Source organism: Athene noctua, chromosome 2 (assembly GCF_965140245.1).
Source record: "Athene noctua chromosome 2, bAthNoc1.hap1.1, whole genome shotgun sequence".
Lineage (NCBI taxonomy): Eukaryota > Metazoa > Chordata > Aves > Strigiformes > Strigidae > Athene > Athene noctua.
Window position 1 is genome coordinate 11,744,031 of NC_134038.1, and position 22,851 is coordinate 11,766,881.

At 46.4% G+C, this 22,851-nt stretch overlaps 1 long non-coding RNA gene across 6 annotated transcripts in view; it reads right to left on the reverse strand.

Moving 5' to 3' along the window:
• Positions 1-5,727: 5,727 nt before the first annotated feature.
• LOC141957265 (uncharacterized) overlaps positions 5,728-22,851 on the reverse strand; it is a 78,619-nt gene continuing 61,495 nt past the window's right edge. For 3 of the 6 annotated variants that reach the window (XR_012633092.1, XR_012633091.1, XR_012633096.1), the window contains 4 exons: positions 16,541-16,624; positions 10,609-11,913; positions 8,808-8,932; positions 5,728-7,262 (listed from right to left, as the gene is read on the reverse strand). This is a non-coding gene — a long non-coding RNA (uncharacterized LOC141957265). The remainder of the gene's footprint in view (positions 7,263-8,807; positions 8,933-10,608; positions 11,914-16,540; positions 16,625-22,851) is intronic. The other 3 variants (XR_012633095.1, XR_012633093.1, XR_012633094.1) reach the window with 3 other exon arrangements.

Here is a 22,851-nt window from a genome sequence, read left to right on the forward strand (position 1 = left end):
CCACAGAAACCACAGAACTGTATCATCTTATAAATCATGCGGATGCAACCTCAAAGGGAGATGTGGGGATGCAAGGACCAAGTCAGAAGTGATGAGTTTGGTGGAAAGACTCCACCAGGCTATCAGAAACAGCCCCAAATGAGTACCCAGATATTCCAGCCTTGGGTGAGGGAGTAGGAATGTTTCAGCAGGGCTGAGTCAGGGCAGGGGCACACAGCTGTGCCACAGCAGTGCAGCCAAGGAGCTGAAATTAAGGGTAAGCACAGAGGGGCTGGAGGCAAACGTCAGGTGCCTGACAGGAGGAGAGGTGGCAGGGGTTGCACCGGCTTCTCCTGTCCACAGGACACTGGTGGCCCTGGGTCACAGAGGGAGGACAACTCACCAGTGAGACAGCATCAGCACTGCACAGGGAGCAAAGCTGGATACACCAACCTGTAGCACATGGGACCTCGTGGTCCATCATTTCCCTGACGTATCTCATGTGCAGTTCTTGTTCCCTAAAGATCTTTGTCCCATGGACGACATAAATTCAGACATTGCAGACTCTGGAAGATCTCTGGTGGGAAAGATTGCCAGATCTCTCATTCTTTTAGGCAAGTTTTGGTGGTCCTCTATATTTTGGCTTCACTCCAAGATATTATGAGTATGCACCGTATGTTTCAAACACAGAAGGAAGCACTGCAGAAAAAGGGACTTGCAGAAAACCAAGCAGTAAAAAAAACCCAAGTAAGTTTCCAAGCCATCAGAAAATAGAGCAAGGGTGGCAGAATCCCACAAAAGGTGTAAGAGCAGTGAGAATTAAAACACAGGGATAAATGGGAAGAGTGTGAAGGAGTCTCATTGGAGTGTGGGGATATTACAGAGACAGGGGAAGGCAGATAAAGGGAGTACTATGGGGGCAAATCAGGCAGCGGGCAGATTCAAAGGATTAATGATCTGAGCTGGGATGAAAATACCTCAATAAATGACACAGAAAAATCCACTCAGTCACTTTAAAAAAAACCCAACTTTGTAATTTGTGTGTAAAAATGTAAAAATGTCATCTGTTGCTGACACAAGACCTGAGGCCACAATTCATCAGGATGCTGCCACGGGCTCTGCAGCCCCTGCTGCTGCTGCAGAACCTTTGCGAGGTGGCACAATGTGGTGATGCTCATCAAGTCCACACGTGCTCAAAAGTGGTGCCAGGTAAAGCCACGTCAGTCATCATCCATGCGCCCCACTAATTTTACACCCAATCTTATATCATCTGTCCTCCTGCAGCCGGCATGAAGTAGCCCAAACACAGCAAGCCAACATAACCTTCACATGGCAAGTTTAGCCCGATCCCACGAAGAGGCAATTGAATGCCCAGGGCTGATCTGGATCAAAGCCACACTGCTGGCTCACCCCCACGATGCCAGCAACGGGTTGTAACTGTCATGAAACCAGCTCCTGAGAACGGCACAGAAATGGAAAACAGCACTGCACCCAGTTTTGCTGCTGGAGAGCAGGTTCACACAGAGAGGGAAGAAGACAAGACAGTAGCTGCTGCTGTTGGCTTACAATCCAGAGCAGGTGTAAAAATCTGTTTACAGTTTTGTCACTTTATATTGTTTTTTACATAAACCAAGTTTAAGTATTAAGAAAGAACAGAGGACAAAGAAGAAAAAATCCAGCAAAAATTATAAACGTCTTGAGTTTCAAAGAAACAGTGCTCCCAAAATAAGCCACATACAGTCTCACTGCTAAGTCAACTTTACAGAGAAATATATTCAGCAACCAAAAAATAAAAGAAATGCTGTATTCCCCACACCTCTTTTGCTCTTTGCTTTTCAACAAAACACTGTCTCTAAAGACCTGCTGGAGCCATCTGGATGCTAATAGTACAAAGCACATGCAATCTAAGAAAAAAAACATTCTGTCAACCAACATGCCCACCTAATCCACTCCCTCCTCCTGCTCTTTCATCATATGGCTTTACACCCACCTTTCCCAAGGATAACTCTTCAATCTCAGTGCCATTCTCTGGACTTGAACTCATCTGAACTCCTCCTCTCCCCAGCTCCCTTTCCCATAGGCACTGATAACCACCGGAGGTTCATCTCAAAGCAGGAGCAGCTGCAAGATCTCAAAACACTTCAACGTTTGATTTTTACTTTTTAAAATTTTTTTTATAATAGAATTTTCTTCAGAAATTATTTCAGTGGGGTCACAGTTGGCCTGTTTACTGTTTCACCAACCTGAGAAAGCATCACTCCTCTCTGAACCCAACAACGCACATGGGGCATCTCTGGAGACACTCTCACTAGTAAGGCCCCGAGCATTTCACAGAGCAGCATGCAAAAAGCCACCAAGCCCTCATGTGTAAGGTGAGCGACGCCTTGGCCAGGGAGCTGGTGCCAGCAGCACTGGCAGCCCCCGCACAGCCCCCACTCAGTACTTGCTGACCTTGCCTACAGCAGCAGCCTTCAAGCTGTGACTCCCTGCAACTTCCATCAGGCAGGAATGCATTCCAAACACAACGATCTGGAAAAGCTTTGGAGCTAACCTCAACCAACCTTCATGTGCAAATTCACATCCAAAAGAGATTCCACCTTGACAAGCTGACGCTTGGGCTCTGAAGGACTTTGCTGGTTGTCTCCATGCAGGGTGGACAACACACCCAATGAGGAAGGGTTGAGCTGAGAGAGGGTATCTATCACTGTCACCATCCATCAGGGTATCACTGAGGGAAGTCAGTATGGTAGCACAAGGCTGATGTGTTGCACAGAAGCCCATAATGCTCCTACCCAGACTGTGTCAGCACAGGGCTGGGAAATGGAAAGCAATCTGGAGGAGAAGACAGGAGAGATCGCACAAGGAGAAAAGGTGCAGCGAGTGGTAAATTTGGACCTATTCCCAGTTTCCAAAGGTGGAGGCTCAGCCAGATGAAGCACACGTTTCCCCACAAGAGCTCACCCACACCCCCCAGACACTGCTGCTGATCCCCCGAGGGTGCTGCGCTCCTGACAGGCAGTGATGCCATGGGCTTGTGTGCATACCCCAAAGGGCCTGCAACCATCACCAACCAGTCTGCTGGACATCCAACTGCAAAAGTAGCATGCATGCAAAGTCACATATGTGCAATAAAAATAGCTGAAATCGGGATTCCTGCTCCTTTAATCAGCTTTTAACTGCCAAGATAAAACCGGATAGAAGCTCAACAGGAGTTGCACTTGAAAGCATCAGAGGTGTGATGGCCGCTTTTGTGGAAATCTTCCTTTTTTCAACAAATACATCTTTGAAATCAAAAGCATCCTGTGGTAAGACGTGAGGAAACCTGAGATAACAGCAATGATCCAGCTGGCATGCACTGCTCAACACAGCAAACGCAAAAGCATTTAAACTCAATAAAGTTAGCAGCATGCCTTGGAAGTTGTTAAGTGAACAAAAAGTTAAAGAAACACGAAGCAGAAAGACTCAAAATTATCAACAGAGATGGACAGGAAACAGAGAAACGCAGAGAGGGGACAGTAAATCACCACTCACACTAGGTGTTTGCAAGGGGCTGCAGGGAATTTTTCAGCACCTTCCTTCTAACGACAACACTACCTTATGAACGTGACTGATCAAACTGGCACGGCCCTGCCATCAATAAAACTTTTTACAAACCCCTGTTTTACCATACCAAATAACAGCAGTTTATGGGCAAACTGCCTGGCAAGTTCCTCCTCAGGGAGCAGTGGGCTCAGTGCTTTGTCCAGGGAGCTCCAGTAGATGCTCCAGCCGTGGGTGTCTATCTCAACTCCAGGCTTCTGGAAAGACATCAACCCGCATAAGGAGAGTGTTGTAAAAAAAGCTGAGCTCAGAGCGTTGTAAAAAAAAGCTGAGCTCATGCAGGAAAGACAAAGCCCATTTCAGTCTGGGAAGGGTCCCACCACATTTTTTTAAATCACGCTAATGCACAGGGAGGCACCCAGGCACAGGGTTGGATCATCAGCTCCTGAGTGTATCCTCCCTGGTTGAGCATCATGGGGATAAGCAACAGCCCTGGCAGCCTGTTACACAACACCAGGCTGTTTATGTTTTTAACTAAAATGCTGAAAACAGAAGAAGGGGGAAAAAAATACACTGCAAGCTAGCATATTAACAAGCCAGAAAGGATGAATATGATAGCTGCCCCCTCCACACCATACAGCATCCCAATATCCTGCCAAACCCACACGGTTTGGATTAGCGATGCATCCTCTGGAGTAACAGCCCTGTTATGGGATCCAGGCAGAGCACAGTGCTCTCCTTGAGAACGGCAGAAAAGGGGAAATGCACAGCAGCCCCCAGCCCTCGCCTGCCGTCAGAAGCTCATGGATTTGGGGAAAGCACAGTCCACCTCCTGGACCTCAAATGCTGGATAATGCCAGTTTGTTGGGACATCCTGGGGCACCCAAGCACCTCTGTGCCAGCCAGGTTGCCTCATTTACCCACCACGCAGCGCTGGCTACAGGCATGTGAACTGCAACCATGCAGCATCAAAGCTGTGATGGATGAGTGTTCTCTAGGCTCCATCACACTCAGAAAACAGCTCTGATCTAGCAAAACTCAACAGCCAAAAATTTTGTCCAGAAGTCTTACTTTTTGCTCACAGGCTTCTTTTCTCCTCTCTCAGACTGAAGCAAAAGGCATGGGGTTAAGTCCAGCCTGGGATGCTCAGCCCTTGCAGATGGGCACACCAAGAGATGAGCAGGATGAGCATTTCTCTGCTTCACCTGAACACAGAGAGCATCTACGGCACTGCCGCACTCCTATGCCTCTCAGCAACTTCATTCACCAGCTGCAAGTAAAGCTCGGGACTGATTTTCAGCACTGATTCAGAGGCCTGTGAGATATTTCCAGATTTTTTTATTTTTTTTTTTTTTTTTACTGGCTGCATATTTCTGGCTAAGTCAACAGATCCAGTCATTGCTGTTACACATTGTCCTAAGTCTGAGAGCTGGTTTTGCTCATGGTAAAAGAAACTGAAGTTCTTTCTGATTAACTCCACAGAAATGTCCATTGCTCAGACAGGAGTCTGTAAAGCTGGCTTGAACTAATCATTGAGTTAGTTTAAAACAATTACATTTTGAGGATGAGCATACTCTGGCATCTGAAATATCATTCTGAGGTTTTTATTTACTTTTAATGTTATTTTTTGTTTTACTGTCACCATCAGGTTAATCAGACAGAACGGAAACATCATCAAAACTAGCCAGCCCATCGTGGTATAACCCAAAATAACACAATTAGTTTCTGTAACCACCTTCTCTGCAGAAGCAATATACCCTCTTCCAACCTTGGCTCTCTATATGCCTCATGATTCAGTTTTGAGGGAAAGAATCTCACAAAGAAGCTGCACGGATTAGTGCAAACCCCAAACCCACATCATGCAAAAGACAGAAAAGAGCTGACCCCAAAGGCAATTTGGCAAGCACGGCACTCTGGCTTGCATCAAGCTTGCCTGGCTGGCCAGACAAGCTGGTGGTCCCACAGAGGATAACTCATGACAGGAGGAATGTCTTTCAGCAAGTAAGCACACTCTACCTGACAGACAGACGCAAAAAGACCCTAAATGAGACTTACAGCATATAGAAAAAGCCAGGGCTGTCAAGCCAAAGAGTTGTGCAGTGCTCCTTCATGCACCGGTCCCCCAAATTTGACAACATAAAAAAATGAGGCTGCAGGTATTTTCACCATCAGCTGGGCTTTCACAGGAGCACAGTGCCTGTGCCGATGGATTCAAGTTGACCCTGGGTCAGTGCAGCTCCCCACTGGGAAACAGTCCTGTGGGACTCCACACACAGCACGGTGACTCTCTTCCCTTTTGTCGAAGCATCACTTGAAGCAAAAGCCTGAAAATGCATTAACCAGTAAAGAAAAGCAAGCACATTACGAAGCAAGAGCACAAAGCACACCATGACATTTATAAGTGAGGTTGGTCTTACTCATTTGTATTTCAAAGGCCAGGTTGACACAAGACATTTTTCTTGTTCTAGCTTTGTCTGTGAAGGGAATAATACATAATTTTGAGTGTTGTTGCCACAGTGTCAGCCAGAGTCTTCCTGCAGAGTCAGCTACAATGACATTCAACCTGCCTCGCTTCAAGAACATAAGGACCAACCTGGGAAAATCCCTCTTTGGCTGATAGGACCCACACCGATTTTGGAAGGCTTGCTCGTGCCCATGCACTCACCTAAACTCCCTACGGCTTGAGTGAGTATTAAGCTAATCATGTTGAATGTCTTCCCTCCTTCAATAACTTCACACTGCTGAAACCTTACCATCTTCAGAGCTCTCGCTGATTGATGGTGATATTTAGTGACAAAACTCAGGCTCAACATTTGAGCACCTCTGTGGCCCCTATCACACTGTAACGTCTCCTCCTTTGCATGAAAATGGTATTTTTTCATCCCACCAGTAATAACCCCAGCTGAGAGGATGGAGGACCATCAACACTGATCAGTCATAGCCCTCTTGGTGGCAAGCTGCAATGCTCCTTAAATCAAGAGCTGCCTCTTCCTTTAGCCCAGAAACCTAATGTAAAATCAAGCTAAAATCCAGTTTACAGTCTGCCTTGTCACACCACACCCAACAAGACCCTTGTTAGAGGTGGCAGTTTCCTGCTCTGGCTTAATGCCTACCTCACCTGATGACCTCAAAACTGGCAGTCAAGGTACACAGCACATCTACCTGTAATAATTTCAGCCTCGCATTCTCCCAGTAAAAACCCAACAGCCTCAAATGAACAAGCCATCCTTCCCACTACATATCTCACACATTTATGTGCCTGTTTTCAGGTCATCAATCTACAAGCTTCTCGGTCATCAATCTTCTTGGAAAACTTTACTTGCCTACAACAAAGCCAATCAATTCAGCTGCACTGTGATTTACATTAGGCAAATATGTAAAACTGACAAAGTCACAATACACCAGGTCTCCATCTCCTTGGTTGATACCGTTATGACCATGTCCTTGGTAGATACCATCATGACTGTGCAGAGGCCTTAAAGAGATGCCATCATAAAAAAGACCATGAATGTCCATGCAATGAGAACATCCTCTTCCAACCAGGACCAAAAGATGGGCACATTAAGTGGACACTTTGCTCCATGGGTTCCTTCAGGTTGGAGTTGACCGCGAGGCTCCGCTTTTCTTCCGTAACTTGACCCTGTGGTTAATTTTGGCTCCTTTTATGCCCCCAAAGCATGCTGGCACTGTCAGAGTCCTTCTACCCAGTTATTAAGTCCATGCACATGACTCTAGCAGGCGCACTAGGAAAGCAAAGTAAGCAAAGTAAGTAAAGTAAGGTGTGTAAGTAACAACAGGAGAACCAGCTTGCCCCAATTAATGATCTCCATATCCAAATCAGAATTTTCCTTTCAAGTTAGCCATCCAGCACAGAGTTACTCCCACCAATCTTCTCCACCCACCAACATGCACTCCATCTCTGTCCCAGCTGCTGTCTCCAGCCTTCAACCATGCTCGTGACACCCTAGTCATGGTCCAGCACGTTTCCCCTCCTCTTTCAGGGCAGTTTCATCCCTATTTTTAAATCCATTTTCTTCATATATGGTTTGACCACATTTGTGGAACCCGTGCCTGTTTACACATGTGCAGCCAACAAGCACCTGTAATTTGGAGATTTGTGGGCTTCCACCTAGCAGCTACAAAGCCCATGTACCCCTCACCTACAGGCAACTGAAATGGTGCTGGATGGTTCATGTCTTCTCCTGCCCAGTTGGAGCAATGATCTTATTTGGGGATGAAGGGAAGTGAACTAGGACAGGTCACAGAGAGGTTTGGCAATGGACTGGTTAGACCCAACACATCTGACCCAAGATCCCACCATAAAACTGAGAATGGTTTCATCATGACAATGCAGGCAAGACAGGCAGCGTATACATCACACACAGTAACACATACACTCACAGAGCTATATATAAGATATATATAAAGGACACACAAAAATAACACCAAGTGGTACAGATGCCAAAGCAGGGATAAAATTAGCTTATTAGAGAAATGGCAAAATCTCTTAAGATCATGGAAAAAAAAACTATTCTGAACAGTAATGATCACATTTCAAAAATAGAGGATATTCTTGGCTTGGAGCCCTACATACCACAACAGACAACGATAAAGCGAGATCTCACAAGAGAAAAATCAGCCAGATGGTCCATGGAGTTATCCCAGGAAAAGCAAGGACTGCATGCATTAGAGCACTGCAGCAAATTATTTCCTTGGGATCACAGAATGCACCAGTGTGCTGCCTAAGCCAGGCTGCTGCTGAAATGCAATTTTCTTAAAATCATGCAGCCCTGACATTGCAAAAATCAGCAGAACTCAGAAAAAACTTTCCAAAACCTATTTCCTGAAGGCTAGTCTAACATTAACTAGACAAAAAGTAATGCTGGCAGGGAATGCCAGGATGCCATCCTTGAGACTTAACCCAGATAAGGCAAAAATAATATTGTCAAATGCATATAAATTAGAATAGAGTAATATTGTAGTTAGCTTCATGATTTCTTAGCAATCAAGTTACGGTGCAAAATGAGACTGAAAATGAATGAAAATGGGCCAGAGAGTTTTTATCACAATTGGATAATGTACCCAAGGGAATCACAGGGGGCACACAAGCATCCCAGGGCTGGGAATCATTTAACAACTCTAGAAAGGTAAAATCAATAAGTACAAGGTAGTACTAATCTGCTGTAATATTAAAGAACAATTAATCAAATTCAAATAAAGGTAACACACAGAGCAACAATAAGTGCAAAACATAATCTGAATCACGACACACAAAGATTAAGACCTACCATGAAGACAGGGGCGAGCATGGCACACCTGAAGAGGCACACTCACCTCCACACTTAATGGGCATCAGGGCTTTTATTGCAAAACCTTGGGTAGAATCCCTCCACAGTGCTTTCCAAAGAGACACCTGTGTCCAAGACACCAACACAGCTCTGAGCATCATTTGCCCAGCTCAGTTTACAGCAAAAAGTTTTCCTAACTTTCCCATCCTTTTTGCTGCTGTTTTGCTGGATTATTTGGTTGTGGGCACAAGGGATGAATTACAGGTGTGAGGTAACTCAATCCCTCTCTCCCCCAGAGGAACTCTACTGGCAGCTTGAAGTGAGGTGCTGACCTTGGTTATCCTACCCTCCTTTTTTTTCTCCTGCTAACGACCACAACAGAAACCTCAAGCAAAACTGTCCTAATCTCTCTTGCAGAATTTTATTTCATTCTGACATGGGTGCTATCTGAAGCTTCATGAAAGCAACATCTTAAATAAAAAGGTTTATGGCGGCGTGCAGCAGTAAAATTGCTTCCAAAGCCTCAACACATCGGTTCATTGGGAGAAACCCAATCACGTTCATTAACTCCTGGCTGGCAGTTTCAAAGATGCTACCCATGGCCAAGATCAGCCTGTTATCCCAAATGCAATCATCCATCTGCTGCTGTAGCCAGGCAGCAGCTCCAAATTTTGTATTTACCCTCTGTTTCAGGGAAACAAGTACTCATTAAACTCATTTTACATAAAAGCAACAGAGATATCAAGAAATTAAAAGGTGGGACTGCTCTCTCCCTAACCTCAGCTGTCTAGGAGTTAGGTATCTAATGTAAGCCGACTGTCTGGAAACTTTCCATGGTTTATGGAGGAACAGGCTGCTCCAAAGTATCATTTGTTCCTCCTCTTCCTACAGAATGTAAGTGAAGCTTACATTGGAAAACACTTTTTAAGATTTCACACCTAGCCTCACCTGACTCCTAACCACAGCCATTCAGGAGCCGTGAAATCCATCAAATACCAGCTCCAACTGGCACAGTCACGCCAGTACAACATCTCCAAGCGAACCAGCATTTTGACTGTGAAGGCACACTTTTGGTCCAGCTGTGTGACCTGTCTGAGGCCACAAGTATGTGGCAACACCATGACTGGGGTGCCCCACACTCAAGCTTGGGTTCTTCTACTGATTGGAAAATGAAACTGCTTTAAAAGCCTTCATTTATGCTCTCAGAAAACACACAAAAAAATTAATCCCAAGATGCATCAAGTTTGGGGGTTTTTTAAAGCATAACTGTTACAGAAATATGAAAATTCAATTTGGCAAGACAATCCATTTTCCCCCCATTGTCAAGACATCTCTTCCTGGATAACCTATGTGGTATGTGACTTCCCAGCAGGCAGACACAAGGAATGCCCATTCTGCCCCATCCCCACCTGGTTTTGCTCAACTGTCCAGCAGCCCTGCCCAGACCAGCGGCATCACCACAAGGAAGAGCACAAGGAAAGGATTGCAGCTTCAGCTGTTTATCCAAAATACCAAGGCACTTGGGAGTAACATAAAATAGCCAGAACCATCCACTTTATGCTCTTTGGGACTATGCCCAGATAGGAAATCTTCCCAGGAAAAGATAATTTGTAAAGCATTATCTATACGGTAAGGTCTAATGAGTTAATCCCCATCACAATGTATATCTGATGCCTTCCCACGGAAGGATGCAACCCAGTAAGGAGGTATTCCTGGCATGTCACTGTGAATGGCCAATTTGCAGGAACATCAGCTCTCCCTGTCGTGACCACAAGGAACGACAAGATAGCAAATCACCCACCTCATTCCAGGTCAGCAGCTCCCAGCATGCCTGCTTGGAGCAATAAACCCCCCCTCACACAAGGGCAAGCCTTTCCTCTGCAGCTGAGCTCCATCTACTTCTGTTAAATACCTCTCAAGTCCTCTTGTTTTGAGAATCCAGTTGACAAATTCAGGCAAATACGCTTGAACAAAAGGAAAAAAAATGAAACACAACACATGCAGTTGTCTGGCAGTTCGGTTCGTGATTTTTAATCCCCCCTTCCATGACGGTGCACTGGCAGCATGCACCTGCCAGCTCCATTGACGTGGACCCCTCAAGCCTCTCAGCTCCCACCTGCATGCCACCTTCTCCAAGGTGATACTGATCTGGTTGCACATTGCAATAGAGCAGGCAGTTACAACTCAGGGTTATGGTTAAGAAACATTACCCCTAGAGCACCTGGATGTTGGCAGAATATGCCCCGGTTGTGATAATTAATCCTTGACCTTGGTTCCCTTTACTCCATATTGGTTTTCAATATGCAACTTCATAATTCAGAAAATGAACACACTTTTCTATAAAAGGGCCAAATTTATTAAGGAAAAAGACCTGTACAAGGACAACATCTCCCCAAAGGAGACTTCGCTGCAAGACATGCTGCAGATATATCTGCTGCCTGACAGTGCCATTGCTTCTTGCCAGCAAATGGTCCAAAGGACACCTCTCCCTGCTTCCTCCTAAGCCCTTCAACATCTACCCCATCACAGCTGAGACAGACTATGTAACAAAAAGAAACATCCACAAGTTGTGGTCACAAAGGACACGTAGAAAGCTTCCCCACAAGCAAGGTGGTGCAGTGTTGAAAGGGGTCACCTGGAGAGGTGGGGATGTCTCTGTCCCTGGAGGTGCTAGCTGCCCTGCTCCAGTGCTGGTGGCACTAGAGACCTCCCACAGTCCCTCCCAGTCATCATTTTGGGGGCTCTCCCTTGGGTCCCGCTGTGTTGTCAGACACACCAATGGCCCAGCTGCTCCCCAAGGACTTCTCTGCCTCCCCCCCTCAGTTTTGCTCTTCCCCAGGCCCCCACCACGGATCACATCTGGATGATGTCCCTCAACTCCTCTTGTTACATCCTCAAACTTCCCAGGAAACACAGTCAAGGTCAGGGCAGCTCCATGTATGTGAGGAGGGCAAAGGTATGGGGGTGTCGAGAAGATACTCAAGAAAAACATACAGATGATACAAACCACCTCTGAGAGCAGCTTTTTATATGTGTGTGATTCAACCATCCATAGACACCGTTAACTTTAATAGGAAGCAGCAGACTGAACCCACTGATGCAAAACCTAAAAAAAAAAGACCAGAAAACACCTGGTTCAACTAAATATATGCACAGTCTGTTAGTGGATCTTCCTAATGAACACAGAAGACCCATACAGCCATACACACCAAGCAAAGGAGATTGTACAAATCTGTACTGATGCTGTGCTCTCTCTAGGCAGGGACATGTGTAACCACCAAACGTGGCAAGTCGCCAGCTGGCCCAGACAATGCTGGGAGCCACTGATGAGGAGCAGCTGAATCTTGAAGAGGAAAATGCAAGGAGCTGAGGGAAGACCAGACTGAACAACATCACCATTTATTTTTTCCAGATTTATAGCAACAGCTCAGAGAGGATGTAACGCCTCAAAACCTTTGATCAAACGTCTGGGTGCCCACATGCACAAGGAGGGTGTCGTGGTATCAGCTGGCAACTAAGCCCTACACAGCCGCTCACTCACTCCTCCCACAGCAGGATAGAGGGGAGAATTGGAAAAGAAAAAGCGAGAAAATTCATGGGTTGAGATAAAGGTAGTTTAATAGATAAAACAAAAATAAGGAATTCATTCACCACTTCCCATCAGCAGGCAGGAGTTCAGCCATCTCCAGGAAAGCAGGGCTCCATCGCACATAACGGTTACTTGGGAAGACAAACATGATCACTCTGAACATGTACCCCCTCCTTCCTTCTTCTTCCCTCAGCTTTATATTGCTGAGCAGAACATCATATGGTATGGAATACCCTTTGGTCAGCTGGGGTCAGCTGTCACGGCTGAGTCCCCTCGAACTTCTTGCGCACCCCCAACCTACTCACTGGTGGGGTGGGGTGAGAAGCAGAAAGGCCTTGACTCTGTGTAAGCACTGCTCAGCAGTAATGAAAACATCCCAGTATTATCAACACTGTTTCCAGCACAAATCCAAAACATATCCCCATACTAGCTACTGTGACGAAAATTAACTCTAGCCCAACCAAAACCAGCACAGATGGAGCCTGCAGAGAGCGTGGGGGTGCCCAGCCTGCTGTTCCCTCCCCACCTCCCCATCCAGGCACCCACGCACACACTCATCACCCCATGAAGCTACTTTAAAGAAGTAAAAATTACTGAAATAGAAGACAGTTCAAACGGATTTTTACCATCACATCCTGCATATACCAAGTAAAATCAGAACAGGGGAGGAGCAGCCCATAAAATAAATAAGCATTTAACCCTTGCAGTGAAAGAGTCAGCGTCTTGGCTTTGGGGAGCACTGAGAAAGTACTCATTAACGTCAGGAATATTAGTGAAAATATCAATGAAATGAAGCGGGACATGTCACACCGCAGAAAGCACAGGCAAGAGATGTAGGGAGACAAGCCATCTGCGGCCATGGCTGAGCTGACGGCACCTGACAGGACATGTGTGCAGGTCCAAATCACAGCAAAAAAAATAAATTAATTAAAAGGTTTGGTTGGGTGTAAGACCAGGTTGGGTGTAGAAGTGATCCGCAGCAGAATCAGGGACAGGAGAAGCAACAGCTCAGTGCTGCTCCCCACCGCACTCAGCATCGCCAAGAAGGGTCCTAAATCCACAGCAGTGGACCCAGGACAGGTTTCAATCCAAGGGATGTCGCCACTTTACCAGCTACCCCTTGAGCTGCAGCAACTGGTTGGATTTGTGTACTGCTACTGCATAAAGCATAAGGCAAAGCACAGCCTAAAAGCCTTTCCAGGTAGGTTTAAACTAACTGGTCTAATGTCATACTTGCAACAGTCTAACGGGCAGCAGCTCATCAAGCTCTGCTCATCCAATACTCCTCAGCAAGCATTAATCACAGAAAGTTTAAAGCTGCTCCCTACACTCCTATACTGTGGATCGGCGTTGATTTAGCTGAAGTACTGTGAAACCTGGAGGAAGCTTTGTTGCAGGCACCTCACAAGTGCCAGCCAGCCGCTGTTAGCAATTAATAGCTCATGAAAACTCTGCCCACACCTGAGGACCCCTCTCCTCACCCGGCAGCACTGCCACAGTGTCCCTTTTGTATTTTGTACCTCCTGGCCTGGCCTCTGGGCTTTGCCCTGATTTTTGCCTCTTTGCAAGATCCTTAGGCTTGACAGACTTTATCTTGTCACATTAGACCCAACTGCCTTTTCTCAGGGCTGATCAGCTTGCTCATGCAAATTATCCAGGGTGGAGGTAAACTTTGTTAGTGGCAGAAAGGGGCATTCAGATGGTTCCTTTTATGTTTCACAGGTCATTTGCATGCTTATTCTCTGCCTTTAGGGCAAGTCCTGGTTGACTGAACACCTGCTTTTAGCTGCCGGGAAATAGATAACAAACCTTCTACTCCACCCACCCCCAATTCACACCCTTTAGCTGATGTCACTGAGACTTGTAAAACCCTCCTCACTTCAGGCAGGCTGATCATTTTATCTTGGTCAAGACAGAGATGAGCACATTCTCCTGCTTTCCATAACCCAGAATCCCAAAGCATCCCAGCAAACCAAATCCACTGAAAGTGGAGAGCCTCACACCAGGACACAGGCTCCACAGTTACACATGTCTAAGCCCCAAATGCTCTCACTGATGTCCGAGGTGTCAGCCCAGCACAAAGATGCTTCCAAAAAAGGACGGATGGAGAAGTGAAGCCAGCTGGAGTGAACTTTACCATCTAAAAGCCTGCCAGCAGCCATGTAAAAATGAAGCTCTTTGCTGGGAACACTGACACTGCAGAAAGCATTACCCTTTCTTAGACACAGCACTAGGATCTCCTGTTACATCACTCATCCGTAAAGTAATTCTCACCACAACTCTAAAGACAGAGAAGCAAGGCATGACCTGAGAGCAGAGACCAGCAGCAGAAGCAAGCATCGAACCCAAGGGCACCATGAGTCCCTGCAACATCTCCTGGTCCCCAAAGCAGACACAGAAGGCAGTGCATGTGTCCCCCACTTGAACATGGCCAGGGCTCAGGCAAAGGGCTGTGACCACATAATTTCACTGTGACAGTGTTTCTCGCTATAAAAGGAAGCATTTCTCCAGGGCTGCAGTGAAAATACTTCAATGACTAGTAACACAGAAAAGATAACAGTAACTTGCAGGAGAAACCCTATGCATAAGAAAGACACACATTCTTTTCCCATTTAAAACTAAACAAGAGTGATGTACCACAGCAAATTATATTTGTTCCTTGATTTAAGGTGACGATCTTGATGGTGGACTATCAACATCAATCCCTCTTTCTCAACATGATGCACCTCTGAGAACATATTGAGGGCATCAGCCGAAACAAAAGCATATAAAAAATCTTTCAGAGATGAGTCTGCTTAGGTACAACAGCTTGTACATCTAAATTTTAATATTTTCTACTCAATATTTTTCCACACTGCAATACAGACTAGCCAGCACAGGCTGAGCACTCTGCAAACATGCGCAGAAAGCAATGTCCCTGTCCATCAAAAAAAAAGGTGACGTGGAGGAGGCAGCCAAGCAAAGGCAGACAGCTATCTGGGGGGAATTTGCCCTGCACAGGAGATGCAGTGAAGTGCACAAAAGCTCTCAAGGGAGATGCTAATCAACAGAGCCCTGACACACAGGTCTCAGCTTTTCACGTTACTGCACCTGTGGGCTGCGACACCATAGCCGAGTTACTGGGATGTGGATGCTCCTGCTACGGGTGTCAGACCCCCATAGGGACACGGTGAGCATTGCCCCAAACCTTCCTGCTGCTGAAAAGCCACAAGCCACATTACTGGAAAAGCCAGAGGCCAGGGCGGCTCCAGGGCTGGTTCCCAGGAGGTTCATGGGCAGCCCCAGCAGCTTCACCAGGTCTCAGTGCAGCGGCTCCTGGGGCTGGAGTCATCTCCTGGGGATGAAGTCGTCTTGCTGGTCCCCACTGGGACTGCAACAGCCAGTGTGAGACGGCCCAGCTGGACTGAGACCTCCTCAGCTATCATACCCTATCCTTCAGGAACATACTTATGCTACCAGTCAGGGTGTATAAACGCTGAGAGCAGTCTCAGACAACTGGATCACAGAGTTAAGCTGTGTCCAAACCCTGAAGAAAATTTAAGGGCAGCTTAGGAGAAGCCCAGTCTTTCATGCAATGGGTCTAGACACTCTAAGTCACAAGCAAGCACCCTGAACTCCAGTCCTCTTACACAAGGTGCAGACATTACACACGCCTTGCAGACCCTACATCCAAACAAGCCACCCTGGATGCCTGGACAGTGTGGTGAAGCAGGTATTGTAGGGAATGATTCATACCACGCAGATGCCTACAGCAGGTCAGGGGCAGGTTGTTTCCTAAAAATATCCATTTTCCTCCAGCGACTGTAAAAGGAGGCTGGGAGGACAATGATGACTGGTTCAGTAGCAGGTAATTACAGCAGAGGTCTCTAAATCTAGAGGAGCTATGAAGCCCAAAACCAGCCAGAAACCAGGTCTGTGTGATGCACAGATCTCAACATATTCAAGATAAGCCTCCAGCCCTTCTGAGGTCCCCAAGCACATCAGCAGTCTAAAATCCTCCCCTGAAGAGCCAAAACACAGGGAAACCTGTAACAAAAATGAAGTCTGGAGCTTCAACAGGAGAGGTCTCACTCAAAGGGTGCAGGGAAGCTCAGGAGAACTTGTATCCTCAAGCTTACAAGTGCTGAAAGGCATCATTACTCACCTCATTTCCCAGGAAACCCTGGCAGGATCTGACCTCCCTTCCACACACTCCTCCTCTGCTGCCCTTTTTGCAGTCATCCAAGACCTATATGACATTACAACAAAAGAAATGTCAGCAAGCCCAACCTTGTTCCCTCCCTGCAACTGAAAAGCTTCACTTCCTCAGTTCTTCAAAATAAGGCTGCACTGGAAAGCAATTATATATATAAATTGCAGAAAATACATCTATTTTTAAGTTTAATATATGTTATCTATTTAAATAGATATATAAATTGGGGAGGGAACAAGAGATCCCCATGAGTGGCTGAGGTGGCAGCACATTCCTCTGTAGCAGCAAAAGGACCAGCATCAGGGATGGAGCCCTACAGCCTGTCCCACGATGAACACCCATGATGACCCAGCAACGGGGCACCAAAGAGAGCATGATGAGGTCTTCCTGAGATGTTCGTTGTCAACTCTCAGGCAATCCCCCAAATGCTCCTAAAGAGTAATGGAAGGAGGCACAGCCAGGAGTGCCAGGGAACCTGGGATGATGAAGAAATACCCTTCCTGTGGTGCTAGCTCAGGGCTGGCCAAGAGCTGTGAGGAAAGGGGTGGAGGCAGTGGATCCCTGCTCTGTGACCCTGAACATCCCAGCAGCATCTCAGAGAGGATGTGGGCTTTTTCTCATGGTGACCTTCATTCCTTGCTGACACTCCATGTTACAGCCTGAGGGTTGCACAGGTCAGACAGACAGACATCTGGCTGTTGCTCAGGTCCCCGGTGCCATGCTGGGTGGTGGTTCCAGTGGTCTGTTTCTCCCACCATCTAGATCTCCATCCTCTCTTTCCTCTCAGGCAGCAGGACCCCTTGTCAGGGCAGCCATACATCACACAGCCATATATAACACAGATGCTCGGGCAGCCTGGGACTGAGGCAGAGCAGGGTATGGGGACCTTTATTACTGTAAGAATGACCTCATCGTACTTAACCCAGCCACATCCGAACTGCTAAATTTGGGAGAGTATGAGAAGCATTCCTCATAACGGGAGGTGGAGGAGGGACAGGCAGGCTTTGGCCTCCTTTAACTCCCTGCCAAGTGCTCTGTAATTCAAAGTCCCTGTCAGGGATGCCGTCCCAAACTGCACAGCAATGGCCCAGACCCAGAAAACCTGGAGACCCAGTGCCTTAACCCCTTCCAGTCAGCATCTGAGCTTGGTCATTTTAAGAAAATTATTCAGCCAGGCTTTCTGAAACAGCTCCCACTGAAAAAAAAAGTTTTCCAGAAGGTACATGGGGGGAATTTCGGACATCTTAATGCAGGAAAGGAGTCACTAAACTTCAGATAGCCAAGTTTGAAGACTGCCCTGAAAGGATGCAGTGCATAGCTTGGTAACAGCTAGCAGCAATCCTTACTTTCAAACTGATTTAAGAAGCTCTGAATGATATTTTTGGGTGCAAAATAGATTAATTACTCATGAAAGACTGCACCAATACCTGCAGTAAGAAGGGTCCACCATCACTGGCAGTGCCTAGAAACATTGCCCTGACCTGCAACACGGGCACCTAAAAACATCTGATCACCACCAGGCTTTGCTTTTAAGGTCATAGAAGTAAATTAAACATCTCCCTTGCTCTTGCTGCTGGTGGGTACAGGAAGGAAACGTAGGTTATGGTAACCTTTCTGGGCCCATTTTCCATAAACACCATCAGCACCTGCACCCTCCTGCAGATGCCCAGAGAAATCTGCCCCTGGAAACCCAACCCATGAAACATCTTGGGGGGGTGTTGCTGCCCACACTCAACATATAAACACATTAATTAATCCCAGAGGGTGCCAAGTGCAATGGCGTACAAGGTAAGCCAGAAATCTTCCCTGGCACCCACACCAAGATGTTTGAAGGAGCTTTTGAGGAATCCAGGCATGAGTCTGGGCAACCGGCCATGGAGCTATGGATGCTCTCCTGGGACCTTTCCCAAGCAATTCACACACACACCAAAAAAAACCACCTAGGCTTATTTTCCGTAAAAGTGGGCATCAAACGCTCTGACATCAAGAAGGATGATTAAAGACAGTTGACTTAGGAAGAAAGATTAAAAGAACTAAATATGCTCAACTTGGCTAAGCAATGAGTAAGAGACGTGATAAAAGACTCCAGGCATCTGAATGAAGGGAGTGGCATGGCATTAAAGGACTGAATAAAATATCTTTCTGAGAAATGGATCCATCAACGATCTCCCAAGAGATAAGGTACAAGCCTCATTTTTTTAGGCATTTATAAAACCGGTTGCTAGAACTGAGATTTTTGAGAAGAAATCCACATTGCCCCGAAGGGAGCATGCACCAAAGCTTTTCATCTCTGGAAAAGGGCGCTGCAGACAAAGCGTGTGATGCCACAAGGGAGCACAGGAAACTTGGGAAGTGGCAAGTATTTCGTTCTGCCTCACCCAAGAAACAGCAATATGCTTTTCATCATAATTATTTTTTTTTTTTTAAATTTGGTTATCACTCCTTTTTTTTTTTAATTCAGCAGCCCTAATCCATAATCTTCCAGGTTTAAAAAAAAAAAAAAAAGAAAAAAAAAAGAGAAAATAACCACCAGCCCATTCAAAATGAACAGGTCTGGGGTCTTAGGTATACTTGACTTCTTCCCCCAATAATTAAAGATAATGGGGTACTGCAGAGGCAAGAGCCTGGTTTGAGCTGGGCAGTGGTGCTCACAGGGACTGGAGCCTGGCAGCTCTCCAGACCCAGTACACACATGGGCAAGGTGACAAAATCCTGGAAAGCATTTTAATACCTGGCTCTGCTGAGACCATACCTCTCAGAGAAGTACCCTCTGAAACTGAGGGACCTCATACACTTTAAAAAGATCAAAAGTAATAAGCCCTGAGAAAACTACCCAGGAGGAAAGCTAAACCTGTTATGCTGGCTTTGCCCCAAAAAGCCATGTATAATGCATGTATCATACACACCTACCTAACTACCAACCAAGAGAAAGCAGTGGATTTTGTGTCATTCCACATGACGTCCAGCCATAGGAGGGTCTCCTGAACATCTCCCCTCAGCACGCACAGAGGGGTGTACCCAAGAGAAGGAGCTTGACCTGGCCAACAGTATTTACTGAATACAGACACAATGCACAGTGAGGTTTCCACCAACACCAGTTTATCAGTTCATTTGATGTGCCTGGGGGTTGCAATTAACCCCCAAATGTTCTTTCAGGTGGTTCTGCCCTGATATTCTTGATGCAACTTGGCCACTGGGTATGATTTGCAAAGCTTGGCGGCATCCCAGATTTGGGTACCTGAGAGACACCTTCATCTTCAACAGGGAAAAAACAGAAGACATTTGTTGATGGTGCAATTTTAAATCACAGTTAAATTCACACAATGGCCATGTATCATCAAGGAGGTAGTCCTGTCCCAGCTCCTCCTGGCTTCCCTGACCTGGTGAGTCAATGTAATGCAATCAGTTCTAAGAGAAAACTAGCTGGGGAATAAAAAAGGTGAGTAATTTTCTGCTAATTAATTCCCTAAACCAGTTCAGTGGGCTTCAGGCAAGTAAGAAAAATCTTTCCCCTTTTGGCATGAGCAAGATCAGCTGAACTGCAACATGTGACCGCAATCCAAGGCAACCTTTGTTTGCAAGGCCAAGAGTGGATCTTTTTGATTATTTTTTTTCTTCCCTTTCCCACAGCAACCTCTTAAGTCTGCAACTGCCTTTCTCCATGGGAACAGCAGATCCACCGTTTACTGACCGGTGAGTTTTATTGCAGAGTCGAAATAGGATGTTCACAGAGGATTTTTTTTTTTTTTTTTAATAAGTGGAGCATTTTAGTATGCAGTGAATCTTCTTGCTTTATGCTTGCTTGTCTCTTTGGGAGGCTGAAGTACAACACCAGGCTGACAGATTCATTTTATATATTGAAGAAACATGATTTTACCCCATCTAAAAGGCGGGCCAACATAAAAAGACCCATTCAAAGTGGAGGAAACTCTGCACTTACAGTTTGGGATGAAAAGGGGAAAATAAAACATCTAAGAGATATTATTATACCTTCTATCAAACCTTCCTCTTCCCATACAAAATCAGCTGTTTCCATCCCTGCAGCAACACTGATGCTCAAGATAACCAGGCTCAGGGTATCACCATCACAAAGAATTAAAGGCTTGCATGTTGCATTCAGACAACTCCTTCCTTTCCTTTTAATGTTAATTTTGGGTATCCCTGCTCAGGCCATGACTGCAGTTCTACTCTGCTCTCATCACATCTCAGACAGACAAACAGACCACACTTGCAGCCCTCACAGGTGGTGTGGCAGAAGGGCAAAGCCCCTCTCTGACCCACAGCTCATCCTTACATGAACAGCTCTGGGCATCTGAAGAAGAAAATGTAAAATTTTGACTCATGCAATTCCTACTACAGGAAGTAAAGGTTATTTTTTCCCCCAACTGTCTCCCAAAACACAGACAAGTTTCTACTATTCAGAACAGTGGATTGGAATAATCCATGTGTTAAAAAAAATGGAGAGTAGCCTGAAAGAGCAGCAGGTCCCAGTGTAGCGCCCAAATGAGCAGTGCTGCAGCGAGGAGCGATGGAGAAAGGGGAGTCCAGATGCAGACCGTGCAACTCCACCATGAGTGAAGGAGAGCCAGGGGGAAGGTGTAACCCAGGAAAAAAAAAAAAAAAAAGCTGGATCCCTGTGGCTCTGTACAGTGTGGATGCCCTGGTACCTGGTGGGACTGCAGCTCACTCCTGTACTACAGAGCCTTGGCACCTCCATGGAGGCGGTGTGGAAACCACTCCTCACGAGACAGTCCCTCTGAAAGCCAGGGGAGAGCTGACTGTACAATTAATGACCTATAAAGAAACCCACTTGCTGTTACCGTTTTTTCACTTGCAAAGAGCAGCAGAACCCGACCCCCAGCGCACAGCTCTGCAGGGTGTAGATGGTTCACTGCTCACACGCTGCCTGCCCAGCCTTCCCCGGCGCAGAGCCCCGCTGCCAGCAGCGACCGCTACCCCAGCTGCAACAGCGATTTCCGTATCCCTTGTTAAAATCATACAATCATGGAATGGTTTGGATTGGAAAGGACCTTAAAGATCATCTAGTTCCAATCCCCCACCATGGGTAGGGACACCTTCCACTAGATCAGGTTGCTCAAGTTCAAAATACTGCAGCGGGGCGCCTTTCAGTGCTTAAGAGAGGCGATTGCCAGCACAATCTTCGAGAGCGTCGCTTTCTTTCCAATGGACCGAGCCTTGGGATACCTTCGGAGCTGCCTGGGAAAGACACTAATATATTCTGCATGTGAGCAGCACCAAGGAACAGAAGACAACCAACCCCAGTGTAACCTCTCCAGGCTCCCACAGGATGAGCCTCAGGAGGGAACTGTGTGCTGAGAAGTGGCCAGTTCTTCATGTCCTTCCAGAGAAATGCATTTCTCACCCTGACACACACATTTTGGTACCCAAGTCAATCCCTGCTCCCACTCAGCACAGCCTTTGGCAGCAGCGCTCCTCTTTGGGCATTTTCCAAACACTGATCCAGAGCTTTCCATCCTCACTCTCTCACATGACAATAACTGCTATTCTATTTTAGCTCAAGATCTGAAAAGATGCGAGAGAAATGAGGGGTTTTTGTGTTTCAGAAAGATGGGCACCTCTGCCTGAAGGGCAGCTGCTCCTCTGCTGGGGGAGAAGGGATGCACTTGCACTAAGCACAAAGCTCTTGGAGAGGGAATGAAGTGGGATATAGGTGCCTGGACCGCTGCTGGCAGCCTGGAAAGAGTTACCGCTGGGCTCGCAGGATTTCTGCCTTCCCAACAAGGCAGCCAGGGTGAAGAATGCAAGTGACGCAGCAGCATCCTGCCAGGACAGAGGGAAAAAAGTTTTAAAAAAAACCAAAAAAACAAAAAAAACCCTAAAGCTCTTTGGATGAGGTTCAGGATGACTACACTTTTACTGTAAGTGTTTAGTAACTTGGAGTCACATAACCCTTCTCTGCCCACTTGGGGCCATGACATTCAGATTACAAGCTGCAAGAAACGCTTCACACACACACACGCCCAGCTGAATCCCCCGTCCAAGGCAGGACAAAAAAGCCTTTTAACAAACTAAGCTGCATTTCCCATTTAAACAGAGCCCAATCACTATTTATTTAATAATTTTAAAGTGTTATTTTAGCCTTCCTGGTTTGTGCGTACTGAGAGGCTGTTCCTGGGACAAAAGCCAAAGTCGATTAGAGCAACCCAGCAGCCAGACACGGAGGGAAAAGCAGGGTAGAAGAGTGAAGGAAGGTGCTGGGACAAGGCTTCACCTGGGGCCAG